We start from the raw sequence: 25,699 nt of genomic DNA, 5'->3' as shown, positions 1-25,699 counted from the left end.
AAATATATTTTTCTCTCTCCTGTACCTCTATCTTTTTTGTCTCTCTGTTCTCTTTCTCTCTCTGTCTGTGCGGAGTGAAGATGGTTACTTATTGGGTTGCAAATCCTCAATCCAAACATGTGGCATCATTAGGCATTCTGCTAACTGACCTCCCACATACCCTCTGTGTTCCTAGCTCATTAGAAACATTTACTGCTGACCGGGGTGTGTGTTTGGGCTAATGTGCTCAATTTACTAATTGTTTACGCTCATGTAGTAGTACGCACAGAAAATGTTGTTTGTCGAAAGCTGATGTAAGCTATTTATTGGTTGTTAAAAACAAAGTGGGGTTGAACGGGGCAATGCCACCAGAGCTTCAGAATTACAAACATGGCAGATGAGATATGAGTTTGTCTGTTTATTCTGAATTAGAAAAAGTAAACAGAAGAATCTAATACAATATTTAGATTGCTTTAATGATCTGTATGGCGATGGTTGGTTGGCTTGGCCCATGTGTGTGAGTGACACTGGGATAGGGAGAGGTCAGCAGGGGCCTGGGCCTGGAGGTCAGATTGGCCCATTGCATTGTGGGTACATCTCTATTCCCAGATTAGGTACTAATGAGGACAGGGTTTGTCATTTCTCTTCCATTTTGATTCTTATAAAATATATACCTTTTCTTTTCACTCTGTAGATAATCTTTCATTCTTTTTCAAATCTATAATATGCCATTTTCTCAGTTTTACAATGTAGCATTTTGTTCTTTACTGTTTTTGATGTCATGGCCAGGATCATATTCTGGACAGCCATTGGTCCATGCTAGAGGTGTGCCCTCTTTAGAGGACATGGGGTCTGCCCACGTATTTTATACTGTAGTACTTTATTTATGAAGAGTTCATTAAAGGCAAGATTGTCTATTATATTACAAGATATTCCAGTGACGGCTCTAAGAATGGAAATACAATATCCTCAAAGATGGATGGCAGGCGGGAGGACAGGAGGTCAGGTGGTACCATTCTTGTAACAATGTGCGATGAGAGTCGGGAAGCAAGTTCAGGGAATGAGTGTTTTAATGAAAAAACAACATAAACCAAAACAAGAAACACGAACAACGCACAGACAAGAAACAGAAACAATGACGCCTGGGGAAGGAACGAAGAGGAGTGACAGATATAGGGAAGGTAATCAAGGAGGTGATGGAGTCCAGGTGAGTGTCATATTGCGCTAATGCACGTAACGATGGTGACAGTTGTCCGCCTTAACGAGCAGCCTGGTGACCTAGAGGCCGGAGAGGGAGCACACGTGACAGTACCCCCTCCCCGACGCGCGGCTCTGGCTGCAGGACGTCGACCAAGATGATGATCCCGGGGTTCAGGAGCGGACCGGTCACCTCTGCTAAGGCGCGGGAACCTGTCGATCCAGATGAGGCGCAGAAGCATGGCGACCTAGCGCGCCAGAGAGAGAGCATATATGACAGTACCCCCTCCCCGGCGTGTTCGGCTCCAGCCGCAGGACGCCAACGACAGGGACGATCCCGGGGATCAGGAGTGGACCGGTCGCGTCCTCTGAGGTGCAGAAATCTGACAAACCGGCCTGAGGAGTGAGAGCCGGCTGAGACCTCCCGGTTGCCTCGGTCCTGACACCAGGAGCCGACATCACCTCCAACACAAAAACAAAAAAACTCCCTGATTCTTTCCTTTGGTGAGGCTTCATTCTGTAACGATGTGCACTGAGAGTCGGGAAGCAAGTTCAGAGGGGAGTGTTTTTAATGAAAAACACAACATGAACCAAAACAAGAAACACGGACCTTGTTTAGGAAACTGACCAAGAACCCTATGGTCAATCTGACAGAACTCCAGAGTTCCTCTGTGGAGAGTGGAGAATCTTCCAAAAGGACAACCAACTCTGCAGCACTCAACCAAACATGCCTTTATGGTAGAGTAACCAGAAGGAAGCCATTCCTCAGTAAAAGGCACATGACAGCCTGCTTGGAGTTTGCCAAAAGGCACCTAAAGGACTCTCAGACCATAAGAAACAAGATTCTCTGGTCTGATGAAACCAAGGTAGAACTCTTTGGCCTGAATGCCAAACGTCAAGTCTGGAGGAAACCTGGCACCATCCCTACGGTGAAGCACGGTGGTGGCAGCATCAGGGACTGGGAAGACTAGTCAGGGTTGAGGGAAAGATGAATGGAGGAAAGTAGAGAGAGATCCTTGAAGAAAACCTGCTCCAGTGCACTCAGAACCTTTGACTAAGGCTAAAGTTCACCTTACAATTGGATAATGACCCTAAGCACACAGCCAAGACAACGCAGGAGTGGCTTCGGGACAAGTCTCTGAATGTCCTTGAGTGACAAAGCCGGAGCCCGGACTTGAATCCAATCGAACATCTCTGGATAGACCTGGAAATAGCTGTGCAGCGACGCTCCCCATCCAACCCGATAAAGCTTGAGAGGCTCTTCAGAGAAGAATGGGAGAACTACCTTGGATCAAATGTTTCGAGTAGCCTTCCACAAACTTTCTTCAATAAGTTGGGTGAATTTTGGCCCATTCCTCCTGACAGAGCTTGTGTAACTGAATCAGGTTTGTAGGCCTCCTTGCTCGCACACACTCTTTTTCAGTTTTGCCCACAAACTTTCAGGATGTGGGATGTGTTCTTCAGCTTCCAAGCCTCCCCCTTTTTCCTCCAAACATAACGATGGTCATTATGGCCAAACAGTTCCAATTTTGTTTTATCTTTGTCCTCATGTGCAGTTGCAAACCATAGTTTGGCTTTTTTTATGGTGGTTTTGAGCAGTGGCTTCTTCCTTGCTGAGCGGCTTTTCAGGTTATGTCTATAGGACTTGTTTTACTGTGGACATAGATACTTTTGTACCTGTTTCCTCCAGCATCTTCACAAGGTCCTTTGGTGTTGTTCTTGGATTGATTAGCACTTTTCACACCAAAGCACGTTCATCTCTAGGAGACAGGACGCGTCTCCTTCCTGAGCGGTGTGACGGCTGAGTGGTCCCATTGTGTTTATATTTGCGTACTATTGTTTGTACAGATGAACGTGGTACCTTCAGGCATTTGGAAATTGCTTCCAAGGATGAACCAGACTTGTGGAGGTCTACAATGTTTTTCTGAGGTCTTGGCTGATTTCCCCGTGATGTCAAGCAAAGAGGCACTGAGTTTGAAGGTAGGCCCTGAAATACAGCCACAGGTACACCTCCAATTGACTCAAATGATGTCAATTATCCTGTCAGAAGCTTCTAAAGCCATGACATCATTTTCGAAGTAGATGTCCTAACCGACTTGCCAAACGAAGTAGATGTCCTAACCGACTTGCCAAAACTATATTTGGTTAACAAGACATTTGTGGAGTGGTTGAAAAACAAGTTTTAATGACTCCAACCTAAGTGTCTGTAATCTTCTGACTTCAACTGTACATTTAGAAATGACCTCAACTTACCTCCTGCACACTGACTCGGTACCAGTGCCCCCTGTATATAGCCTCATTATTGTGTTACTTTTATTTTTACTTTTTACTTTAGTTATTTGGTAAATATTTTCTTAACTCTTCTTGAACTGCACTGTTGGTTAAGGGCTTGTAAGTAAGCATTTCACAGTAAGGTCTATACTTGTTGTACTTGGAGAATGTGACAAGAAAGTTTGATTTGAATACTGTTAATTATGTTAATGTTACTGTTAATACTGTTATTAATGTTAATGTTACTGTTAATACTGTTAATACTGTTAATTATGTTAATGTTACTGTTAATACTGTTATTAATGTTAATGTTACTGTTAATACTGTTAATACTGTTATTAATGTTAATGTTACTGTTAATACTGTTAATACTGTTAATTATGTTAATGTTACTGTTAATACTGTTATTAATGTTAATGTTACTGTTAATACTGTTAATACTGTTATTAATGTTAATGTTACTGTTAATACTGTTAATACTGTTATTAATGTTAATGTTACTGTTAATACTGTTATTAATGTTAATGTTACTGTTAATACTGTTAATACTGTTAATAATGTTAATGTTACTGTTAATACTGTTATTAATGTTAATGTTACTGTTAATACTGTTAATACTGTTATTAATGTTAATGTTACTGTTAATACTGTTATTAATGTTAATGTTACTGTTAATACTGTTAATACTGTTAATAATGTTAATGTTACTGTTAATACTGTTATTAATGTTAATGTTACTGTTAATACTGTTAATCCTGTTGTTAATGTTACTGTTAATACTGTTAATACTGTTAATACTGTTAATAATGTTAATGTTACTGTCAATACTGTTAATACTGTTAATACTGTTAATAATGTTAATAATGTTAATGTTACTGTTAATACTGTTATTCATGTTGATGTTACTGTTAATACTGTTATTAATGTTAATGTTACTGTTAATACTGTTATTAATGTTACTGTTACTGTTAATACTGTTAATAATGTTAATACTGTTAATGTTACTGTTAATACTGTTATTAATGTTAATGTTAATGTTACTGTTAATACTGTTAATACTGTTATTAATGTTAAGGTTACTGTTAATACTGTTATTAATGTTACTGTTACTGTTAATACTGTTAATACTGTTAATACTGTTATTAATGTTACTGTTACTGTTAATACTGTTAATAATGTTAATACTGTTAATGTTACTGTTAATACTGTTATTAATGTTAATGTTAATGTTACTGTTAATACTGTTAATACTGTTATTAATGTTAAGGTTACTGTTAATACTGTTATTAATGTTACTGTTACTGTTAATACTGTTAATACTGTTAATACTGTTATTAATGTTAATGTTACTGTTAATACTGTTATTAATGTTAATGTTACTGTTAATACTGTTATTAATGTTAATGTTACTGTTAATACTGTTAATCCTGTTATTAATGTTACTGTTAATACTGTTAATACTGTTATTAATGTTAATGTTACTGTTAATACTGTTAATCCTGTTATTAATGTTACTGTTAATACTGTTAATACTGTTATTAATGTTAATGTTACTGTTAATACTGTTAATAATGTATATATAAGTCTGTAACGTAACAAAATGTGGAAAAATTTGAGGTGTCTGAGTACTTTCCGAATGCACTGTATGTAGTATCTATTTGGACTAGTGTCCATCTCTCCATGGTGCTTTGTTACGAGACGATATGATGCAGTATTCCTCCTTATGGGATTATAGGAGGCTACTGTATATCAGTGTGCATTATTTAATGCTAGTTGTCTAGAGCAGGGTTCCCCAAGAAAGCCTTGTACTGCTCTATCATATGAAATCAATACCACACGGTGACTTTCACTGTCTCTCTCTCTACCACTCTTCTCTCTCTACCCCCCTTCTCTCTCACTCTACCCCCTTCTCTCTCTACCCCCTTCTCTCTCTCTCCCCCCTTCCCTCTCACTCTACCCACCTTCTCTCTCTCTACCCCCTCTCGCTCTACCCCCTTCTCTCGCTCTACCCCCTTCTCTCGCTCTTTCCCCCTCTCTCTACCCCCCTTCTCTCTCTCTACCCCCTTCTCTCTTTCTCTACCCCCTTCTCTCTCTCTCTACCCCCTTCTCTCTCTGTCTCTACCGCCCTTCTCTCTCTCTCTACCACTCTTCTCTCTCTACCCCTTTCTCTCTCTCTAACCCCCTTCTCTCTCTACCCCCTTCTCTCTCTACCCCCTTCCCTCTCACTCTACCCACCTTCTCTCTCTACCCCCCTCTACTACCCCCCTTCTCTCTCTCTACCCCCTTCTCTCTCTCTTTCCCCCTTCTCTCTCTCTACCCCCTCTCTCTCTACCCCCTTCTCTCTTTCTCTACCCCCTTCTCTCTCTCTCTACCCCCTTCTCTCTCTGTCTCTACCGCCCTTCTCTCTCTCTCTACCCCCTCTCTCTCTCCCCCTTTCTCTCTCTCTAACCCCTTCTCTCTCTACCCCCTTCTCTCGCTCTACCCCCTCTCTCACTCTACCCCCTCTCACTCTACCCCCTTCTCTCTCTACCCCCCTTCTCTCTCTCTACCCCCTTCTCTCTCTCTCTTCTCTGTAAGTCCTGTCTTTCTCTATTATATGAAATCAATACCCCACGCTGCATTTCTCTACCCCCTGTCTCTCTCTCTACCCCCTTCTCTCTCTACCCCCTTCTCTCTCTCCCCCTTCTCTCTCTACCCCCTCCTCTCTCTCTCTACCCCCTGTCTGCTCTACCCCCCTATAGAATCTACCCCCTGCTGCACTTTCACCCCCCTGTCTCTCTCTACTCCCCTCCTCTCTCTCTCTCTGTAAGTCCTGTACTGCTCTATTATATGAAATCAATACCACACGCTGCATTTCACTGTCTCTCTCTCTACCCCCTTCTCTCTCACTCTACCCCCTTCTCTCTCTCTACCCCCTTCCTCTCTCTCTAGAAGCCCTGTACTGCTCTATCATATAGAATCAATACCACATGCTGCCTTTCACTGTCTCTCTCTACCCCCCTCCTCTCTCTCTCTAGAAGCCCTGTACTGCTCTATCATATAGAATCAATACCACATGCTACCTTTCACTGTCTCTCTCTACCCCCTTCTCTCTCTCTTTTCACCCCCTTCTCTCTCTCTCTCTCTCTCCCCCCTTCTCTCTCTCTCTACCCCCTTCTTTCTCTGTCTCTACCCCTTCTTCTCTCTCTCTACCCCCTTCTCTCTCTGTCTCTACCCCCTTCTCTCTCTCTGTCTCTAACCCCCTTCTCTCTCTCTGTCTCTACCCCCATTCCCTCTCTCTGTCTCTACCCCATTCTCTCTCTGTTTTTAACCCCCTTCTCTCTCTGTCTCTACTCCCCATTCTCTCTCTGTCTCTACCCCATTCTCTCTCCCCCTCTCTTTGTCATCCCCCCTTCTCTCTCTCTCTCCCTCTCTACTCCCCTTCTCTCTCTCTATCCCCTTCTTTCTCTCTACTCCCCTTCTCTCTCTGTCTCAACCCCCTTCTCTCTCTCTGTCTCTACCCCCTTCTCTCTCTCTGTCTCTACCCCCTTCTCTCTCTCTGTCTCTACCCCCTTCTCTCTCTCTGTCTCTACTCCCCTTCTCTCTCTGTTTCTACTCCCCTTCTCTCTCTGTCTCTACTCCCCTTCTCTCTCTGTCTCTACCCCCCGTATCTCTCTGTTTCTGCCCCCTTCTCTCTCTGTCTCTACCCCCTTCTCTGTCTCTACCCCCTTCTCTCTCTGTGTCTCTACCCCTTCTCTCTTTCTGTCTCTACTCCCCTTCTCTCCCTCTCTGTCTCTACTCCCCTTCTCTCTCTCTCTCTACTCCCCTTCTCTCTCTCTGCTCCCCTTCTCTATGTGTCTCTACCCCCTTATCTCTCTGTGTCTCTACTCCCCTTCTCTCTCTGTCTCTACCCCCTTATCTCTCTGTGTCTCTACTCCCCTTCTCTCTCTGTCTCTACCCCCTTCTCTCTCTCTGCTCCCCTTCTCTCTGTGTCTCTACTCCCCTTCTCTCTTTGTCTCTACCCACTTATCTCTCTCTGTCTCTACCCTCCTTCTCTCTTTCTGTCTCTACCCCCTTCTCTCAATGTCTCTCTCTCTACCCCCCTCTCTTGCATTATTTATTTCTTGGTATCCCCAACAAACAGGCTTACAAGCATAAACATAGTAGTATTCAATTTACTACACAGTTTATACAAGCAGGCGTGCATTACTGTAGTAAATGCGCTCTTGGGGCTGTGTCATTCAACCTACAGTAGCACATACTGGTAAGTGCCAAAATAAAGCTGACACCAACATAGGTTCTTTAATAGGCAGTTGGGCCACCATGAGCTGCCAGAACACTTCCAATGCATCTTGGTGTAGATTCTACAAATATCTTGAACTCTATTGTAGGGACGTGACACTGATCCTCCACGAGAAATTCCATTTGTTGATGGAAAAGCTAACTCAAGCGCCACTCCAGAATCTCCCAGAAGTGTTCAATTGGGTTGAGATCTGGTGACTGACACACACATACACACACACAAACACACACACACACACACACACTTTAATCCCCTATGTTGCTTTTGAGACCCTTCTTTCAAAGTCACTGAGATCTCTTGTTGCCATGGTAGCCAAAACAATGTACAACAATGTAGCCAAAACAATGTACTAAGCATGATGGATGTTAATTGCTTAATTAATTTAGGAACCGAACCTATGTGGAAGTTCCTGCTTTCAATATATGTTGAATCCCCAGAGATTGTCTATTATATTGACAAGATATTCCAGTGACCACTCTAACAATGGTAATACATGTCTTCAAAGATGGAAGGCAAGATCAGGTGGGACTATTTTAACCAATGAGAGGGTAGACATATGAACAACCGGCCATAGAGATAGACGATTCATCTTTGTAGCTGTGCATTATAGCCTTAATGGGGCTGCCCGTGCTGTCATAGATGCTATCTCCGTTTTCAAGTAGTCAATTTTCTTCTTCATTGTCTGATTTGCTCCCAACTCTTTAGGAATCCCGACCCAGTTGACTACTTTAAAATGGTGGAATCCCTCAATGTCCATACTAAAACGGGTTAGATCTCTATGACACAACAGGCACAACTCATATAGTCAAAGTTGCCAACATGCCAGGTGCATTCACGTTTATATCAGTGCATTCACGTTTATATCAGTGCATTCACGTCTATATCAGTGCATTCACGTCTATATCAGTGCATTCACGTCTATATCAGTGCATTCACGTCTATATCAGTGCATTCACGTCTATATCAGTGCATTCACGTCTATATCAGTGCATTCACGTCTATAGTAGTGCATTCACGTCTATATCAGTGCATTCACGTCTATATCAGTGCATTCACGTCTATATCAGTGCATTCACGTCTATATCAGTGCATTCACGTCTATATCAGTGCATTCACGTCTATAGCAGTGCATTCACGTCTATAGCAGTGCATTCACGTCTATAGCAGTGCATTCACGTCTATAGCAGTGCATTCACGTCTATAGCAGTGCATTCACGTCTATAGCAGTGCATTCACTTTTATATCAGGGCATTCATGTTTATATCAGGGCATTCATGTTTATATCAGGGCATTCATGTTTATATCAGTGCATTCACGTCTATATCAGGGCATTCACGTCTATAGCAGTGCATTCACGTTTATATCAGTGCATTCACGTTTATATCAGGGCATTCACGTTTATATCAGGGCATTCACGTTTATATCAGGGCATTCACGTTTATATCAGTGCATTCACGTTTATATCAGGGCATTCACGTTTATATCAGGGCATTCACGTTTATATCAGGGCATTCACGTTTATATCAGGGCATTCACATTTATATCAGGGCATTCACGTTTATATCAGGGCATTCACGTTTATATCAGGGCATTCACGTTTATATCAGGGCATTCACGTTTGTATCAGTGCATTCTTAACAACCTAACCATTACAAAACTTCTATTCCATCAAATAAGCCTCAGAAAGCAAATTAGCATTCAATCTGTTGACTAAATTCGACACTATCTCATTGACCTCCATAGAACAATTCCTCACTTCGTCTGCTTATTTTCGTGGACAGACTTTGCGCGGATTAAAAACTCCCGCGTCGCCTCTTCCTTTCTGGTATCCCTCATTTACAAAAATGTTTCCTTAATTTTGTCTGTTATCTGTACATATCCATCTCTGTATGTGTTCACAATGACAGGGCCGGCCGTTCTTAACTGACTTGCCTAGTTAAATACATTTGAAATAAAAAACAGCTAGCTACATACATACAGTACTGTATACACATACTGCTGATGGAACCGACTAGGTGAAAATCTGTCTGTGCCCTTGAGCAAAGCACGTAACCCTTATTTCTCCTCCAAGTCGCTCTGGATAAGAGAGTCTGCTAAATGACTAAAATGTATAAGCAGACAGTCTAATTGAATGAAACCCACATCTGCTTTCTAGCCTGTCTGAGCTGTGGGATAGGATGGAATCCCCCCCTCCCATCTCTAGTCCTCTCCCTGGTGTTGTGTTGAATATTCATTCATCTCAGAAAGTTTTCTGATCGTTATTTCTCTGGGGAAAGTTTTTTGTTTTTGGTAGGAGCGGGAGAGCTGCTTATCGACAAGCAAAAGGCCAATCCACTTCTTCACTTCCATGATAAGCTCCTTAAATGTTTTTCTCTGGCGAGGAGAGAACACACAGCAGCCTTAATTGCTGTAGATTTAGTGCCGTGGGATCTCTATCTGAAGGTGTCTTTCTGAAGGTCGACAGGGTGAAGGGGAGAGGTGACCCTCACTCATGAAGACATCCCCATTAATCACACCTGTTTGTGTGTGTGTGTGTGTGTGTGTGTGTGTGTGCCTGTGTGTATCCATTCTTTCCAGGTTGTTGAGGGATACCAAGGTGTAAACATCACCCTGGCAGATGAGTCCTTCACCAACACCACCATGGTGCCAGCCCCCATCCCTCTACCCACCATGGTGCCAGCCCCCATCCCTCTACACACCATGGTGCCAGCCCCCGTCCCTCTACCCACCATGGTGCCAGCCCCCATCCCTCTACCCACCATGGTGCCAGCCCCCGTCCCTCTACCCACCATGGTGCCATCCCTCTACCCACCATGGTGCCAGCCCCCGTCCCTCTACCCACCATGGTGCCAGCCCCCGTCCCTCTACCCACCATGGTGCCAGCCCCGTCCCTCTACCCACCATGGTGCCAGCCCCATCCCTCTACCCACCATGGTGCCAGCCCCCGTCCCTCTACCCACCATGGTGCCAGCCCCCATCCCTCTACCCACCATGGTGCCAGCCCCCGTCCCTCTACTCACCATGGTGCCAGCCCCATCCCTCTACCCACCATGGTGCCAGCCCCGTCCCTCTACTCACCATGGTGCCAGCCCCCATCCCTCTACCCACCATGGTGCCAGCCCCCGTCCCTCTATGGTGCCAGCCCCCATCCCTCTACCCACCATGGTGCCAGCCCCCGTCCCTCTACTCAACATGGTGCCAGCCCCGTCCCTCTACCCACCATGGTGCCAGCCATCGTCTTCCAGTACATCAGGACGGTAAGCATGTTGTTGTTTACACTGTTGTTGTTGTTACGGCCTTCAGCATCATCATTACCTTCCTTTACATCAGGACGGTAAGCATGTTGTTGTTTACATTGTTGTTGTTGTTCTTACGGCCTTCAGCATCATCATCATCTTCCATTACATCAGGATGGTAAGCATGTTGTTGTTTACACTGTTGTTGTTGTTACAGCCTTCATCATCATCTTCCATTACATCAGGATGGTAAGCATGTTGTTATTTACACTGTTGTTGTTGTTACAGCCTTCATCATCATCTTTCATTACATCAGGACGGTAAGCACGTTGTTGTTTACACTGTTGTTGTTGTTACGGCCTTCAACATCATCATCATCTTCCATTACATCAGGGCGGTAAGTGGAATAAGTCATTGGGAAACTGTTGTCCACGTTTAACACTGCCGTTGCACAGTTTGTGTTTGTAACATTCCAGATGATGTCATCCTCTTGCACAACGGTTCTCAACCTGGGCACTTAAGATCTGTGATTCAAATGGGTGTGTGGGAAAATTATACATTCTTCTTTGGACTTTCTATTTTCTCCAGCACCTGATAGAGGTGAGTGAGACACACAGTTGTGAGACTAACACCTCACCATATCCCCCCTAGATATTTTTACACTGGGAATTTATTGAACGTTCCAGAAAATGTTCATCCCTAGACAAGACAGTACAAGGCAAGAGTTAACCAATCTAAAAGTGTTGTGGAGAGGCGCCCCCTTGGGTTGGCTTTGATATTGACCTGAAGCCTGTCATTAATGTATGCTACGTGGACACCTTCTCGTTGAACATCTCATTCTAAAATCATGGGCATTAATATGGAGTTGGCCCCCCACATTTTTTGCTATAACAGCCTCCACTCTTCTGGGAAGACTTTCCACTAGATGTTGGAAAATTGCTGCTGGGACCAAAAGCATTAGTGAGGTTGGGTGATTACGCCTGGTTTGCAGTCGGCGTTCCAATTCAACCCAATGGTGTTGAGGTCAGGGCTCTGTCTCGCCCAGTCAAATTCTTTCACACTGTTCTCGACAAACCATTTCTGTATGGACCTCGCTTTGTGCATGGGGGAATTGTCATGCTGAAAGGGCCTTCCCCAAACTGTTGCCACAAAGTTGGAAGAACAGAATAATCTAGAATGTCATTGTATGCTGTAGCATTAAGATTCCCCTTCATTAGAACCAAGGGCCCAGCCTGAACCATGAAAAACAGCCCCAGACCATTATTCTTCCTCCACCAAACTTGACCGTTGGCACTATGCATTGGGGCAGGTAGCGTTCTCCTGGCATCCACCAAACCCAGATTAGTCCAACGGACTGCCAGATGGTGAAGCGTAATTCATCACTCCAGAGTCCAATAGCTGCAAGCTTTATACCACTACAGCCGACGCTTGGCTTTGCAGATGGTGATGTTAGGCTTGTGTGCGTCTGCTCAGCCATGGCAACCCATTTCATGAAGCTCCAGACTAACAGTTACTGTGCTGACGTTGCTTCCAGAGGCAGTTTGGAACTCAGTAGTGAATGTTGCAACCGAGGACAGACCATTTTTTTCAGCACTCACCAGTCCCGTTCTGTGAACTTGTGTGGCTTATCACTGTGACTGAGCCGTTGTTGCTCCTAGACGTTTCCACTTCACAATAACAGCACTTGCAGCTGACCGGGGCATCTCTAGCAGGGCAGAAATTTGACATGCTGACTTGTTGAAAAGGTGGCATCCTATGGCGGTGTCACATTGAAAGTCATTGAGCTCTTCAGTACGGGGCCATTCTACTGCCGATATTTGTCTATGGAGATTGCATGGCTGTTTGCCCGATTGTATACACCTGTCAGCAACAGGTGTGGCTGAAAGAGTCGAATCCACTCATTTGAACAGGTGTCCATATACTCTTGCAGTGCTGTGTACCTCAGTGCCATGCAGTGTACCTCAGACAGACAGAGACCTGGTTAAAAATAATGTACCTTATGTAACTGAATGCCTGTCATATAAAAAGTGAGCATCTTTGAGCAATTATCAAGTAAGTGTGTGTGTGTGTGTGTGTGAGAACTGGGAATTAGCCTTGTGTGTGAGAACTGGGCTGTAGCCACATCGCGCCGACAGAAACAAGCATCTCTCAGGTAAGAAGAACGGCGGGGGTGTATGCCTTATGATTAACGAGTCGTGGTGTGATCATAACAACATACAGGAACTCAAGTCCTTTTGTTCACCTGACCTAGAATTCCTTACAATCAAATGCTGGCCGCATTATCTGCCAAGAGACTTCTCTTCGATTCTAATCACAGTCGTGCCCCCCCGCATATCGAATGCCTAACCCGGGGCTGGGAAAATTCTGGATCATTGTTACTTTAACTTCCGCGATGCATACAAAGCCATCCCTCGCCCTCCTTTCGGCAGATCTGACCACAACTCCATTTTGTTGCTTCCTGCCTATAGACAAAAACTAAAACAGGAAATACCCGTGATCAGGTCTGTTCAACGCTGGTCTGACCAATAGAGTTTATTAGCAAGTGCATCGGTGATGTTGTACCCACAGCGTCTATTAAAACATTCCCCAACCAGAAACAGTGGATTGATGGCAGCATTCGCGCAAAACTGAACGAGCGAACCACTGCTTTTAATCAGGGCAAGGCGACCGGAAACATGACCGAATACAAACAGTGTAGCTATTCCCTCCACAAGGCAATCAAACAAGCTAAGCGTCAGTATAGAGACAAAGTAGAGTCGCAATTCAACGGCTCAGACACGAGAGGTATGTGACAGGGTCTACAGTCAATCACGGACTACAAAAAGAAAATCAGCCCCGTCGCGGACCCCGATATCTTGCTCCCAGACAAACTAAACAACATCTTTGCTCGCTTTGAGGACAATACAGTGCCACTGACACGGCCCGCTACCAAAACCTGCAGACTCTCCTTCACCACAGCCAATGTGAGTAAAACATTTAAACGTGTTAACCCTCGCTAGGCTGCCGGCCCAGACGGCATCCCTAGCTGCGTCCTCGTAGCATGCGCAGATCAGCTGGCTAGTGTGTTTACGGACATACTCAATCAATCCCTATCCCAGTCTGCTGTTCCCACATGCTTCAAGAGGGCCACCATTGTTCCTGTTCCCAAGAAAGCTAAGGTAACTGGGGTAAATAACTATCGCCCCGTAGCACTCACTTCCGTCATCATGAAGTGCTTTGAGAGACAAGTCAAGGATTATATCACCTCCACCCTACCTGACACCCTAGACCCACTCCGATTTGCTTACCGCCCCAATAGGTCCATATGTAAGAATGCTGTTCATCGACTACAGCTCAGCATTTAACACACCCTGGGTCTCGACCCCACACTGTGCAACTGGGTCCTGGACTTTCTGACAGGCCGCCCCCCCCAGGTTGTGAGTGTAGGAAACAACGTCTCCACCCCGCTGATCCTCAACACTGGTGCCCCACAAGGGTGTGTTCTCAGCCCCCTCCTGTACTCCCTGTTCACCCATGACTGCGTGGCCATGCATGCCTCCAACTCAATCATCAAGTTTGCAGACGACACTACAGTGGTATGCTTGAATACCAACAACGACGTGACGACCTACAGGGAGGAGGTGAGGGCCCTCGGAGTGTGGTGTCAGGAAAACAATCTCACACTCAACGTCAACAAAACAAAGGAGATGATCGAGGACTTCAGGAAACAGCGGAGGGAGCACCCCCCTATCCACATCGACAGGACAGTAGTGGAGAAGGTGGAAAGGTTTTAGTTCCTCGGCGTACACATCACGGACAAACTGAAATGGTCCAACCATACAGACAACATGGTGAAGAAGGCGCAACAGCGCCTCTTCAACCTCAGGAGGCTGAAGAAATTTGGCTTGTCACCAAAAACACCCACAAACTGTTACAGATGCGCAATCAAGAGCATCCTGTCAGGCTGTATCACCGCCTGTTACGGCAACTGCTCCGCCCACAACCATAAGGCTCTCCAGAGGGTAGAGAGGTCTGCACAACACATCACCGGGGGCAAACTACCTGCCCTCCAGGACACCTACACCACCCGATGTCACAGGAAGGCCATAAAGATCATCAAGGACAACAACCACCCGAGCCACTGCCTGTTCACCCCGCTATCATCCAGAAGGTGAGGTCCGTACAGGTGCATCAAAGCTGGGACCAAGAGACTGAAAAACAACTTCTATCTCAAGGCCATCAGACTGTTAAACAGCCATCACTAACATTGAGTGGCTGCTGCCAACATACTGACTCAAATCTCTAGTCACTTTAATAATTAAAAATTGGATGTAATAAATGTATCACTAGTCACTTTAATAAACAATTCCCCTTTATATAATGTTTACATACCCTACCTTACTCATCTCATATGTACAGTGCCTTGCGAAAGTATTCGGCCCCCTTGAACTTTGCGAACTTTTGCCACATTTCAGGCTTCAAACATAAAGATATAAAACTGTATTTTTTTGTGAAGAATCAACAACAATTGGGACACAATCATGAAGTGGAACGACATTTATTGGATATTTCAAACTTTTTTAACAAATCAAAAACTGAAAAATTGGGCGTGCAAAATTATTCAGCCCCTTTACTTTCAGTGCAGCAAACTCTCTCCAGAAGTTCAGTGAGGATCTCTGAATGATCCAATGTTGACCTAAATGACTAATGATGATAAATACAATCCACCTGTGTGTAATCAAGTCTCCGTATAAATGCACCTGCACTGTGATAGTCTCAGAGGTCCGTTAAAAGCGCAGAGAGCATCATGAAGAACAAGGAACACACCAGGCAGGTCCGAGATACTGTTGTGAAAAAGTTTAAAGCCGGATTTGGATCCAAAAAGATTTCCCAAGCTTTAAACATCCCAAGGAGCACTGTGCAAGCGATAATATTGAAATGGAAGGAGTATCAGACCACTGCAAATCTACCAAGACCTGGCCGTCCCTCTAAACTTTCAGCTCATACAAGGAGAAGACTGATCAGAGATGCAGCCAAGAGGCCCATGATCACTCTGGATGAACTGCAGAGATCTACAGCTGAGGTGGGAGACTCTGTCCATAGGACAACAATCAGTCATATATTGCACAAATCTGGCCTTTATGGAAGAGTGGCAAGAAGAAAGCCATTTCTTAACGATATCCATAAAAAGTGTTGTTTAAAGTTTGCTACAAGCCACCTGGGAGACACACCAAACATGTGGAAGAAGGTGCTCTGGTCAGATGAAACCAAAATTGAACTTTTTGGCAACAATGCAAAACGTTATGTTTGGCGTAAAAGCAACACAGCTCATCACCCTGAACACACCATCCCCACTGTCAAACATGGTGGTGGCAGCATCATGGTTTGGGCCTGCTTTTCTTCAGCAGGGACAGGGAAGATGGTTAAAATTGATGGGAAGATGGATGGAGCCAAATACAGGACCATTCTGGAAGAAAACCTGATGGAGTCTGCAAAAGACCTGAGACTGGGATGTAGATTAACTTCCAACAAGACAATGATCCAAAACATAAATCAAAATCTAATGGAATGGTTCAAAAATAAACATATCCAGGTGTTAGAATGGCCAAGTCAAATTCCAGACCTGAATCCAATCGAGAATCTGTGGAAAGAACTGAAAGCTGCTGTTCACAAATGCTCTCCATCCAACCTCACTGAGCTCGAGCTGTTTTGGAAGGAGGAATGGGAAAAAATTTCAGTCTCTCGATGTGCAAAACTGATAGAGACATACCCCAAGCGACTTACAGCTGTAATCGCAGCAAAAGGTGGCGCTACAAAGTATTAACTTAAGGGGGCCGAATAATTTTGCACGCCCAATTTTTCAGTTTTTGATTTGTTAAAAAAGTTTGAAATATCCAATAAATGTCGTTCCACTTCATGGTTGTGTCCCACTTGTTGATTCTTCACAAAAAATACAGTTTTATATCTTTATGTTTGAAGCCTGAAATGTGGCAAAAGGTCGCAAAGTTCAAGGGGGCCGAATACTTTCGCAAGGCACTGTATATACTGTACTCTATACCATCTACTGCATCTTGCCTATGCCGTTCGGCCATCACTCGTCCATATATTTATATGTACATATTCTTAATCATTCCTTTTCACTTGTGTGTGTATAAGGTAGTTGTTGTGAAATTGTTAGATTACTTGTTAGATATTACTGTACGGTCGGAACTAGAAGCACAAGCATTTCGCTACACTCGCATTAACATCTGCTAACCATGTGTATGTGACCAATACAATTTGATTTGTGTGAGTGTGAGAACTGGGAAGAAGCCGTGGGTGAGAGAACTGGGAAGTATTCGTGGGTGTGAGAACTGGGAAGAAGCCATGGGTGAGAGAACTGGGAAGTATTCGTGGGTGTGAGAACTGGGAACTATTTGTGGGTGTGTGTGAGAACTGGGAAGTATTCGTGGGTGTGTGTGAGAACTGGGAAGTATTCGTGGGTGAGAGAACTGGGAAGTATTCGTAGGTGGGAGAACTGGGAAGTATTTGTGGGTGAGAGAACTGGGAAGTATTCGTGGGTGGGAGAACTGGGAAGTATTCGTGTGTGTGAGAACTGGGAAGTATTCGTGGGTGAGAGAACTGGGAAGTATTCGTGGGTGTGTGTGAGAACTGGGAAGTATTTGTGGGTGAGAGAACTGGGAAGTAGCCTTGAGTGTGTGTGTGAGAACTGGGAAGAAGCTGTGAGTGTGTGTGTGTGAGAACTGGGAAGTATTCGTGGGTGGGAGAACTGGGAAGTATTCATGGGTGTGAGAACTGGGAAGTAGCCTTGAGTGTGTGTGTGAGAACTGGGAAGTAGCTGTGAGTGTGTGTGTGTGTGAGAACTGGGAAGTATTCGTGGGTGTGAGAACTGGGAAGTAGCTTGAGTGTGTGTGTGTGAGAACTGGGAGGTAGCCGTGTGTGTGAGAACTGGGATGTAGCCGTGTGTGTGTGTTTGTGTGTGTGAGAGAGAGAGAGAGAGACCTGGGTAGTTCAATTATTCGATTTTTTTAACTCGATAAGCAGTTTCTGTAGTGATAAATCAGATCAAGCCTGAACTGTGCGATGTTGTAGTTTCCAACAGGCCAATATTCTACATAGTTTAGCTCAGAAAACGTGATAATAATCTACAATGACCATAATCCATTGCGCGCCCTCTTAAACTTGTCCGGTCTGTGCAGAGCAGACAGGGAGACTGAGGGAACGTGTGATCATGAAGAATAGTGCGCAGTTGCTTCACAAGACTGAACATACATGATATAAGTGTTGCCCTATTTACTCTGAAGAACTGCTAAAATAGTGGTTTTGTCAGACAGCATCGGCAACAGCTCTGTAGAGATGAGATGATGACTTGGAATGACATAAGTAATCTAATAAAACAAATATTGTGTTAAAGTCATGTCAATAAGCAATGGTTAATAAGTGGTCAGCAGTAATGGGCAGTCACATGAAGCAGGGGTGCAGCACCTCCTGGAGGAGGAGGAGGAACAAAACAAGTTTGACATTTTTCTCACAAATAGTCCTGTATTGGCGGACCGATATAGCTGTCTGTAGCATGGTCAACCCCCCCATCCACAAACTACTTCCCGCGGCTATGACTACCATCTTAGGACCTTTATACATGTTTTATTTTTATTCAGTGTTGTTGCTGTATTCAACCCGCATAAATGCATTTAACGAACCGAAACTGAACTGATTTCAAAAAGCACTAATCGCTCAGCACGTCTCCTGTGAGACCTGGTTCTCCTTTATAGCCACTACACGTCTCCTGTGAGACATGGTTCTCCTTTATAGCCACTACACGTGTCCTGTGAGACCTGGTTCTCCTTGATAGCCACTACACGTCTCCTGTGAGACCTGGTTCTCCTTTATAGCCACTACACGTCTCCTGTGAGACATGGTTCTCCTTTATAGCCACTACACGTCTCCTGTGAGACATGGTTCTCCTTTATAGCCACTACACGTCTCCTGTGAGACATGGTTCTCCTTTATAGCCACTACACGTCTCCTGTGAGACCTGGTTCTCCTTTATAGCCACTACACTACTCCTGTGAGACCTGGTTCTCCTTTATAGCCACTACACGTCTCCTGTGAGACCTGGTTCTCCTTTATAGCCACTACACGTCTCCTGTGAGACATGGTTCTCCTTTATAGCCACTACACATCTCCTGTGAGACCTGGTTCTCCTTTATAGCCACTACACGTCTCCTGTGAGACCTGGTTCTCCTTCATAGCCACTACACGTCTCATGTGAGACCGGGTTCTCTTTATAGCCGCTACACGTCTCATGTGAGACCTGGTTCTCTTTATAGCCACTACACGTCTCCTGTGAGACCTGGTTCTCCTTTATAGCCACTACACGTCTCCTGTGAGACCTGGTTCTCCTTTATAGCCACTACACGTCTCATGTGAGACCTGGTTCTCCAGGCCATTTTAATTTCCAATAAAGTATAGGGTCCATTGTTTGTCTATGACTGGTCTTTACAATGAAAGATTGAACAGTTAGTGTCAAGGTGCACTTAGTTTCTATGAGTGATGAGAAACAACTTTTAAAAGCTTGTCTACTTGGACCGTTCCCAAGGTCATTCTAAGAATACAATTAGGCATTTTGGAGCAGATTGACATCAGATGTAAGTGTTCCTGACGTGTCGTGTAATCCAGCGTTGATTGCTGTTTTAGATTTCCCACAAAAGGTTGTGCCAGCCAGGGTTGTGGATGTGCGAGTGTGTGGCACAGCTCATCCCTCAGGTGTGTGTGTGTGTGTGTGTGTGTGTGTGTGTGTGTGGGTGGGTGGTGTTCTGGGCAGTGGTCTAGATGCCCTTGTGAACAGCCCTCATCAATCACCAGCTGAATTATGTTTAAAAAAATATTCATTAGGACCCCTGTCAGTCTCTGGGCATCTGTGTGACACGGTAGAAGACACGTGTCCACAGGGGAACACTATGCTTCACAATTAGGTCACCTAGCCGTCAACCCCACAACCTTTCTGTTCTGTCTCTTAATCTCTGACTGATGTGTTATAGACACTCGTTTTGATGGTCTCTCTATCGCCTTGTATTTACTCTGCACCTGGGATTCTTCTGTTCCTCTTTCTCGCTCTCCCTCTCTGTCTCTCACTCTATTTTTTCTCAGAGTCAGGGGAAATCTTGTCCTCTCTTCACTGTCTCTGAGCCAGTGTCTCTTGTGTCCTTGGCAGTGATGAGGAAGTTGATTTTGTTCTATAGGCCCTTATGGGAGTAGCTCCTCCGACAGACTAATGTGTTAGTGTCCCTGTGTTCCTAATCGCCTGCTCCTCTGTCTACTGTCGCCCCTCTCTGACAGGATGTTGGGGCCCTTCATCGTCTCCCTCTCACTTCCCCCTTGGGCAAGTGCCCCTTCTTCTTCGGAACAGCCATCTTTGCCTTTGAAGGCATCAGAGTGGTAAGTACTCTTCAACTGGGACTCCGTTTGTCCAAACCTTTATGTAGTTAGTAACACCTGATTGGTTCCGGTCCTTATGTGACTGGGTCTGTATTGGCTGGTGACTGGGGCCCACGGGCCACAGCTGCAGTTGAAAGCCTTGAACACTGCATGGCTAAGAGAATGTTCAGGTCAAGGATAGCATTAGTGTTAATGTTATGTAATTGATCCAGGGTGAATAGTGAGGATGGTGAGAGCACTAACCTCATCTCACCCTCAGCGGGGATGGGGATGGTGTCCTGCAGATGAGGCTGTGTGTGTGTTTGAATGCTTCAGTATGTGTGTGCCTACTGTGGGCAGGATGATGTATGAGGTGGTACCAGGGTGTATTGACTGAGGGGCAGAGGAATGCTCACTCACCGCCACTCACCCATTAATCAGCCAACCGGTTGGTACAGGGTGATGGCCGACACATCACCATGACGACCCGACAGACAGATGACAGCCAGGCCACTCCGGATCAGAACGTCTCTAGAGAGAGAGAGAGGGAGGAGAGGAAGAAGGAGAGAACAAAAGAGAAGTTGTGGAGAGAAAGGAAGACACTGCTCCTGCTCAGATATGGGATAGATGTCCAGGAAGAAAGAACAAATGATGGTGGATAAAGTAAAGAATGAATGATAGTAGTTAGGCCACCTCTAACTATCCCATTCAACTTTCTTTCAGTGCCTTTCTCTCTCTCTCTTTCCCTCTCTCCCTGTCTCTCTCCGTCTCTCTCTCCCTGTCTCTCTCCCTGTCTATCTCACCATCTCTCCCTGTCTCTCCCTGTCTCTCTCTCTCTCTCTCTCTCTCTCTCTGTCTCTCTCTCTCTGTCTCTCTCTCTCTCTCTCTCTCTGGGAGTGATCCATGACCATATGGGTTCTCGGTCACCCTGACATGGTAATTATCTGCCTGGGGATGCGATCTTCACAGCAATCCCCTGAGATAAGCAAAGGGAAAGGGAGAAGGCCGACTTGAAACAGGTGTCACTGGGCCAATTGGGAATAACTTATTGGTGCCAGTAGACTTATCTAAGACACATTTTGGTTGAATGCATTCAGTTGTGAAACTGACTGTGGATCTCCTTTCCTGGATCTCCAGTAGGTACTTGACTTCTGTTATCTCTGACTGTGGATCTCCTTTCCTGGATCTCCAGTAGGTACTTGACTACTGCTATCTCTGACTGTGGATCTCCTTTCCTGGATCTCCAGTAGGTACTTGACTACTGCTATCTCTGAGTGTGGATCTCCTTTCCTGGATCTCCAGTAGGTACTTGACTTCTGTTATCTCTGACTGTGGATCTCCTTTCCTGGATCTCCAGTAGGTACTTGACTACTGCTATCTCTGACTGTGGATCTCATTTCCTGGATCTCCAGTAGGTACTTGACTTCTGTTATCTCTGACTGTGGATCTCCTTTCCTGGATCTCCAGTAGGTACTTGACTTCTGTTAGCTCTAACTATGGTTCCTTCCAGCACTACAAACTGGGCCAAAGTGCTTTGGTGTGCTTCTCACTTACTGATACACCTTTATCTGTACATTCTCCACCTGTCTCTTCAGCACAGGGTTTATAAAGCAGAGAAGTAGTTCAGCTCCCTGCAGATACTCTTGGAGCTGACAGTAATTGTTTTGGCTAGGCCAGCAAAAGGTAGTCTGTTAGGTGTTTGGGCTTTGGACTTCAGGGTTTAAAGGAAGGTTATAATAAGAGGGGTTGTGGGGGCCTATCCAAACAATCATCTAAACCCCTTTAATCCTCACCATGTCTGAAGATCTCTCTACCTCCCCTCTGAAGGATAAACTAACAGACTGTAAGTAAATATTTTAAGACGGTAGATTGCTGCACCTTTGGATGCCTCTGCTTTTGGTTCTAGGGAGACTATAGGTAGTGCTTGGCCTCTTTCCACTCACTCTTCCATCAAGTCCAGGTAATTTGGCAGATGGCTACAGGCCACGGGCTGGTGCATTTTTCTCCTCTGGCTTCAAGGAGGAAAAAGCAAAAAGAAGTTAGTGTGGCACATAATAATTGTTCTAATCTTTTTAAAAGAGGGAGCACAACTTGTGGAGATTGAGACAGCCTCCCTGGTCCCCTTGAAAGGTTATTTGTATACTGTATAAATAGGCTCTTTTGTGCGGAGAGAGAGAGAGAGGGATAGAGGGAGAGAGAGAGATTTCCATGACTTTGATCTCCACTTTCCCTGAGCTTTGCTTTCTACTTGAAAGGAGAAGGCGTTGCTACTTATTTGTGTGGTCACTCTACAGTAGATGCACTGTGCACCAAGAGATCAGTTGCTAGGGATCTACTCCTCTGATTTACACAATAGTGCTCTGGGATCCTCTGGGGATCTGTTTTTTTCTTCTTCAGAAAGCCACACTGCAGAGAGAGAAAGAGAGAAGGACATTTTAAACTAGATCTGTTAAAGGAGAAGTTCTCTCTCTCTCTCTCTCACCACTTCCCCTCTTTCCCCCTTTTCTAAGAGCAACACTGACCTAGTAAGTGCAGTAGGCAAAAAAAAAAACGTTTCTGTGACTTGTTTTCACTTGGTTTTGATTCTCTTTAAGGGGAGCTCTAGTATTTCCCTATGAAGGCCTGCTAGAGACACTCTTCTTTTCAACTAAAATTCTGTGGCTGAAACTTCAGCTGGCCAGCCTGATCGATTGAAATTCCTGAATGAGAAATGTAGCAGAAGTCATAAATATTGCAATGAGGGATGGGGATTCTGCTCTTGCCTCAAACCCGGTTTTTATTGGGCTAGGGGTTTCTTAAAGGCTCTCTGGGGTGTGTAGGCTGACTGTAATGTTAACACATACCCCATGCTTGGCTCGTCTACCCAGCGCTGTCTGCCTCTCTGCCCAGGAGGTGAGCTCTGCAGTGGGCTGATAGAAAGCCTTGCTCACTGTTAAGAGTTCATCATACGAGTGTGCCAGTTGAAACCACTGGCACACTCGTATGTATGGACACACATATAGACATACACAGGTGTTCTTACTAATATAGACTCTTGCTTATCGATATTCATAGACACACACTATCTGTTCAGTGATATTCATGGACATGACATATGTACACAAGGACATCCCAATCTCATTTTGACATGTATGCATAAAAAACAAACATTCATGGAATTCCCATTTACACTCACACCTCTCCCCACACACTTTGTCTCTGTCACACTCTTTTCCCACTCTGCCTCTGTCCAGAGTGGTGTATGAACAGATCCACAGCCTCATTGTGTGGGCGCGCGCACACACACACACACACAGGGCTATAGTGGGCTGACTTGGCAGGTCTGGCGCTTTACTCTGGCCCAAGACTAGTAGCAGAATGAATCTGCTTAGGGTGATGTAATATCATACAGCTGTAATAGGATGTTCAGGGTGATGTAATATCATACAGCTGTAATAGGATGTTCAGGGTGATGTAATATCATACAGCTGTAATAGGATGTTCAGGGTGATGTAATATCATACAGCTGTAATAGGATGTTCAGGGTGATGTAATATCATACAGCTGTAATAGGATGTTCAGGGTGATGTAATATCATACAGCTGTAATAGGATGTTCAGGGTGATGTAATATCATACAGCTGTAATAGGATGTTCAGGGTGATGTAATATCATACAGCTGTAATAGGATGTTCAGGGTGATGTAATATCATACAGCTGTAATAGGATGTTCAGGGTGATGTAATATCATACAGCTGTAATAGGATGTTTAGGGTGATGTAATATCATACAGCTGTAATAGGATGTAAAGTGATCATGTTCGTGTCTCATTGGTAGCATGGACGTTTGACCTCTACTCTCATTACAAGGGGATTGTGTGCAACCAGAGGTCAACAGTAGTAAGTTGAGTTCTCAACCTTTTTGGCATGAACACAAAATGGCCGTTGGGTTGCTGTGGTGAGAGAAAGACTACACAATGACTCAGGTGATTGGCTTAAAGCTGCTACTCTTGCAGATGATTTGTTGCAAGGCTCTGTTGGCGGTAGGCGATTGTGTGAGAGGTAACAGCTGGCTAGGCCTCACTTCCCCACTAACAATCCCATATTGGCCTCTTCATTGCCTTAATACTAAATTGCTGTCAATTAACATTTTAATTGAGGACAAATTAGTTGGATATATGAACGAAGGAGAACTGTCATAATGACTGCAGGCAGACAGAGGCTGTTCTTTAGAGTTATTATGTGTGACTGCATATTATCCGCTCGAGTGCTAAGGTAGTGGCGAGCGTGTCTAACCGAAGGGGAGAGCGGGGCTGATGACCGTGATTCAACCTCAACCAGCGTTGTGTCGGACGGACACCTTGAGAAATAAATTACTTCTCACTTTGATATTCACGGTCAAGAACACATATTGGGGGGATTAATGATGATTATGAATTTTCATCACTTTGATGGACTTCAAATAGTTTAGTCTCCTCATTCAATCTTTTGTCTTTCAATATCTGACCTTGTCTCAATGTTCTTCCTTCAATGTTCTGTTTCCATCAGCCCAATTTGCTTACCGCCCAAATAGGTCCACAGACGATGCAATCTCAACCACACTGCACACTGCCCTAACCCATCTGGACAAGAGGAATACCTATGTGAGAATGCTGTTCATCGACTACAGCTCGGCATTCAACACCATAGTACCCTCCAGCTCGTCATCAAGCTCGAGACCCTGGGTCTCGACCCCGCCCTGTGCAACTGGGTACTGGACTTCCTGACGGGCCGCCCCCAGGTGGTGAGGGTAGGCAACAACATCTCCTCCCCGCTGATCCTCAACACTGGGGCCCCACAAGGGTGCGTTCTGAGCCCTCTCCTGTACTCCCTGTTCACCCACGACTGCGTGGCCATGCACGCCTCCAACTCAATCATCAAGTTTGCGGACGACACAACAGTGGTAGGCTTGATTACCAACAACGACGAGACGGCCTACAGGGGGAGGGAGGTGAGGGCCCTCGAGTGTGGTGTCAGGAAAATAACCTCACACTCAACGTCAACAAAACTATAAGGCTCTCAGAGGGTAGTGAGGTCTGCACAACGCATCACCGGGGGCAAACTACCTGCCCTCAGGACACCTACACCACCCGATGCTACAGGAAGGCCATAAAGATCATCAAGGACATCAACCACCCGAGCCACTGCCTGTTCACCCCGCTGTCATCCAGAAGGCGAGGTCAGTACAGGTGCATCAAAGCTGGGACCGAGAGACTGAAAAACAGCTTCTATCTCAAGGCCATCAGACTGTTAAACAGCCACCACTAACATTGAGTGGCTACTGCCAACACACTGTCAATGACACTGACTCTACTCAGCCAC

General features: G+C 45.0%; 1 pseudogene; it reads left to right on the top strand.

Annotated features, from left to right (window-relative positions):
• The window catches only part of LOC121839164, a 285,007-nt pseudogene that overhangs the window by 23,015 nt on the left and 236,293 nt on the right, over positions 1–25,699 (top strand).

Source organism: Oncorhynchus tshawytscha, linkage group LG14 (genome assembly GCF_018296145.1).
Source record: "Oncorhynchus tshawytscha isolate Ot180627B linkage group LG14, Otsh_v2.0, whole genome shotgun sequence".
In the NCBI taxonomy this organism is placed as follows: Eukaryota; Metazoa; Chordata; class Actinopteri; order Salmoniformes; family Salmonidae; genus Oncorhynchus; species Oncorhynchus tshawytscha.
The sequence above is the reverse complement of the archived record's forward strand: the minus strand, read 5'-3'. Positions and strand labels throughout refer to the sequence as shown.